The following is a 5,126-nucleotide window of genomic DNA, read 5'->3' on the forward strand; positions in this document are numbered from 1 at the left end:
AATGAATGTTTAAAAAACACCACAACAAAATCGCAGCACAAGCATCTAAAAATTATGACACCAACACTTAACAATTTATGCAAACAAACAAAACTAAAAGATAAGAAAACAGTAAACACTTGGGTTACCTCCCAAGAAGCGCTTGTTTAACGTCACTTAGCTTGACGTATCTTGTCTTACCTCACGGGGGTTCATGAATGAAAGTCGCCCTCTTACCCATGGCTTGGAAACATGATATGCAAAGTCTCTTGAGGGTAGAGTGTGTATTATCGGGCTTCGTATTGCCTAGCAATGGTTCATCCAACTTTCTTGGTTCATGTACGTCTCCAACAGTCTTGGAGCGTTTTCAATGGCGTCTCCTAGCCCTCTTCATTTTCCGGAGCACCTTCTTCAATATCCCCGGGGTAGATGTTACATCTTCAGTCGACCCAAGCATCATTACTTCTTCATTGCTTTCCTCTTGGTTGAACAAACCTTCATATGGATCCGGGTTGAACATTTCCTGCATGTATTCATCAACAAGCTCATCAGTACTATTTATAAAATACAAAGTGGCATCAAAATCGAGAGAATGCCGCATTGCTTCAGCAAGGCGGTAAGTGAGTTTGTCATCTCCAACTCTCAATCTGACCTCTCCGTCATCTATGTCAATCAATGATTTGGAAGTCCGCAAGAACGGTCTCCCAAGTATCAAGGGTACATCCGCATCTTCATCGACATCTAGCACGACAAAGTCAACCGGAAAAATGTACTTGTCCACCTTGACAAGCACGTCTTCGATGATACCTCTCGGATGTCGCACCGTTCGGTCCGCCAATTGTAAAGTCATCCGAGTAGGCCTAGGCTCTCCAAAGCCTAGCTTTTGGAAGAAAGTGTATGGCATGACGTTGATACTTGCCCCTGAATCCGCCAGTGCAATTTCCTCACCTAAGTTGCCGATGTTACACGGAATAATGAAGCTTCCCTGGTCTTTCTTCTTGTTCGGCATGTTCTTTTACAGCATCACCGAGCATGAAGCATCTAGCACCACTGAAGCACTGATAAGTGCTTGTGCGAATTGAATGCGAAGCGTTCATTCCTTATGTTGAGCATTACTTTTCTCAGGTTTTTACATTAATATGTGTGTTTTTATGTTACTTTTATGCAGGTAGGATTGTGAGGCCGAGTATGAAGGAAATAGGCTAATGTGGATCATAATGCACCAATTTTGGAGAAAATCTTGCTAAGGTTCAAACGCGAAGACATAGGTAAGGTGTGAGATGCTAGAGTGTGTGCCAACCTCCTCGTATTCTAGTGAGCACATTCATTTGGAGGGGCACAAAGGTAGTCACACTCGAGCATTCCGACTTATGCATAAAAGAACAAGAGATCCACCAACATGTACATCATTAAATAAGCAAGTGATCCACGATGTAAACGTGTGCCCGTTTGCGTTACCCAAATGAAAGTATGAAATTCGGGAGTATTTCCGGCAGAGTACTATAGCAGTGCATCGTAGCTGCTCTAGCAATAGACTGCTTACAGCAAACGACGAGAAATCAGAGAACAGAGAATCCACACGGGCGTGGAAATTATCCACGCCCTGTGGAAATTCCACGTGCAGTGCAGACATCATACACGTCCCGTGTAGTCGCCCCGATTCCACCCTCTATTTAAAAGCCGATTTCAGCCCCGATTTCAGTATTCTTTTCTCCATCTTTTCCCCAACTTGCGAGAGGGTTTCGGCTAGGGTTTTGAGGGGTATTGGCCAAGGTTTGGAGAGGTTCTATGGCTCTGACATCGTGATTCCATTATGAAGAAGGTTGGTAGGGGAGCTTCGATCGAGGCATACCCTATACCGGACGAAGGAATCCTTGGACGACGAGTAGAGGACTTTCCACAAGACCATCGACACGACTATCAAGGGGGTTTCTTTATGTATTCATTGCTTTTACATTCAATTTCTTTGATTGTACTTAGCTCCATGGAGAGCTAAACCCCTAGTGGGTACTTGGGTGATTGTGAACCCTAGGATATATTCGTTTCATTGAACTTCTTTATTATGCTTTCAATAAATTGATGTTTATTCTGAGCTCCAACCTTGAATGCTTGATTGTATGAACATTTCCCCTAGAGTGACACTAGGGTTGAGAGTTCTTGTTGGTGACCTTGTGAGTGAGTGACACACCACGAGCGTTAGACAAAGCTAGGTTGGAGAGGGTTGAGAGGGTGAGTCGAGAGGTACATGAGCGTCCCCTTTGCCCTCCGACGTGATAGCTTCTACCTCCGTTCCTCAAGTTCTTTGCGGCCATAATAGAGTGAATGGTCTAAGGGATGAACCTTCGCTGGGGCCTAGTTGTGCGTGCAATGGAGTGAAGCGTTGAAGTGATCTTAGTATCTAGGGCTTAATTGTGGCTAGGGACCTTCCGCCTGGACCAAAGGGTTAGGTCTAAATCTCAAAAGAGATTTATCACTTGGAATCCCTAGAGCTCATTGCAACTCTATGCGAGTGCGAGCTGTTGAGATTGTTCGATTTCTCCTCCGGGACATGTATAGAGTTAGGCATAGTTGACCTTAGATTTGGGACTATGTATGTAAGGATTTCCACGACTCACCATTGCATTGATTAGGAAGCATAATAGAGAGTTCTTGCACTTGAAAACGATTATCCTAGGTAAAACATCATCCGAGTACCCCATCTTTATCGATTGCCTTGCCTCCTCCTTACTTTTGCTCTCTTACTTGTTGCTTTTAATTTCTGAGAATTGAATCATTACCACACTTATCATTGTTGATACTCCACATAGCTAAGAATCGAATTAAGTGTCTTTACTCCCTACTCCCTGTGGATATGACCCCGCTCATCCGGGATTATTACTTCGACAAACCTGTGCATTTGCGGGATATAAGCAAGGGGACCTTGTCAAGCACTCTCCTCTAACTTCCTCTTGTTAGTCAACAAGTCTTTTAGTAACTTCGCATACTTAGGCATTTTAGCTAATGCCTCTACCAAAGGAATTTTGATGTGGAGTTGCTTGAATAAACTCAAGAAATTCTTCTACTGTTCATCCCCTTGGTCATTCTTCAACCTAGAGGGATAAGGGATTCTTGGCTTGAAAGGTGGGGATGCTACCTCTTTCTCTTTCCTTGCTCCCTCCTCAACCCCTACAACCTCGGGAGTGTGTTCTTTCGGCTTCTCACTCGGAAGCCTCCCTTCAACCTCACGACCACTTCTCAAAGTGATCGCCTTCACATGTTCTCTAGGGTTGGTTTCCGTATTGCTTGGTAAATTTCCATGGGGCCTTTTGGAGAGAGACTTCGCAATTTGCCCCACCTAATTTTCAAAGTTGTGCAAAGAGGCAATGTGGTTGCGAAGTGTAGCCTCGACTTATTCAAACAGTGTATTTGCAGATTGAACAAATCTAGCCAAGTGCTTCTATAAATCCGTCATTCGGGTTTCCAAGCCTGAAATTCTGTTTTCCACTTGAGGGGCTTATTGTTGTTGTTGGAAACCCGGTGGCCCCATGGCCTTTTGTGGTCCTTTATTACTCCATGAAAAGTTGGGATGATTCTTCCAACCTGAATTGTAAGTATTGCTATATGGGTTCCCTTGAGGTCTCATGCCATTACCTACAAAGGCAACGTTTTCCACTGAAGAAACATTACCAATAACGATCGGGCAATCAGAGGGAGCATGTCCTCCACCAAAACCGGTGCAATTGGTCATGGCCGCAACTCTATTTGAAGCTATGAGATCTAGCTTCTTACTAAGACTCTCTACTTGCGCCGCCAATAAGGTTACCGCATTAATTTCATGGAGACCGGCCACCTTTTTCTTCTCCCTAACATTCCATTGGTAGCTATTTAACCCCATTTTCTTAATTAATTGACGAGCCTCATCAGGGGTTTTGCTACCTAAGGTGCCTCCTGCTACCGCATCCAAGAGTTGCCTTGTACTCAGGTTCAAACCATTGTAAAAGGTTTGAACAATCATCCACTCCGGGAATCCGTGTTACGGACACTTTCTCAGGAGCTCCTTGAACCTTTCCCATGTCTCGAATAGAGAGTCCAATTCCAACTAAACAAAGGACGAGATCTCATTCCTAAGCTTTGCTGATTTTTCGGGAGGAAAATAACAGGCTAGAAAAGCTTCTACCATCTCCTTCCGTGTAGTAATTGATGCTTTAGGTAATGAGTGTAGCCACTGCTTCGCTCTCCCCCTTCAAGGAAAATGGGAAGGCTCTCAATTTGATGGCATCATCCATCACCCCATTTATCTTTAGCATATCGCACATCTCAAGAAAGCTCTCTATATGACTGTTTGGATCCTCATCGGCCAAACCGTTGAATTGTGCGGACTGCTGCAGCATATGGATGAATGCCGGCTTTAGCTTGAAGTTCTGAACTGTAATTGGGGGACGCACAATACTCGATTGTGTCCCCAACACTGAAGGTCTGGCATAGTCGGATAGTGTTCACTCTTGCTCATTCTGTGCTGCCATGTTTTCAGATTCATCTCCTTCCAAATCAACTGAATTATGCTATTCTTGCACAAGTTCTTTCCTTTTTTTCTAAGTGTACGTTCAAGCTCACGGTCTCCTTCAATCAATATTGATGGATTCCCTCGGGTCATAACCTGGAGCTGCACCAAAAAAAAAGAAAAAGAAAATCAGAACAATGATAGAATAAGAAGACGTGAAATAGAATCTGTGGTGAAATAGCTAAGAAAACAAAGTGGAAAGTATCTCTAAATGCCTAGCTCCCCGGCAACGGTGCCAAAAACTTGACAAGATCCCCTTGAGTATATCTCGCAAGTGCACGGGTTTGTCGAAGTAATAATCCTGGGTGAGCGGATATCGAATCCACAGGGAGTAGAGAATAAAAATACTTAATTTGATTCTTAGCTATGTAAAAGATCAATGATAATGAGTGTGACAATGATTCAATTCTCATCAGTAAAAGCAACAAGCAATCGAGAAAGATGGGGTACCCGGATAATGCTCTACCTAGGATAATTGTTTCAAGTGCAAGAACCATCTATTATGCTTCCTAATCAATGCATGGTGAGTCATGGAGATCCTTAATTACATATTCCCAAATCTAAGGTCAACTATGCCTAACTCTATACATGTCCCGGAGGAGAAATC

The 5,126-nt window shown here is 43.5% G+C and overlaps 1 non-coding gene across 1 annotated transcript; it reads left to right on the top strand.

Annotated features, from left to right (window-relative positions):
- The first annotated feature begins 3,983 nt into the window (after positions 1-3,983).
- On the top strand, positions 3,984-4,090 carry LOC120271362. Its single transcript, XR_005539974.1, has one exon. It is a non-coding gene; the product is annotated as a small nucleolar RNA R71 (small nucleolar RNA).
- The last annotated feature ends 1,036 nt before the right edge of the window (positions 4,091-5,126 follow it).

This window comes from Dioscorea cayenensis, chromosome 10 (genome assembly GCF_009730915.1).
Source record: "Dioscorea cayenensis subsp. rotundata cultivar TDr96_F1 chromosome 10, TDr96_F1_v2_PseudoChromosome.rev07_lg8_w22 25.fasta, whole genome shotgun sequence".
In the NCBI taxonomy this organism is placed as follows: domain Eukaryota; kingdom Viridiplantae; phylum Streptophyta; class Magnoliopsida; order Dioscoreales; family Dioscoreaceae; genus Dioscorea; species Dioscorea cayenensis.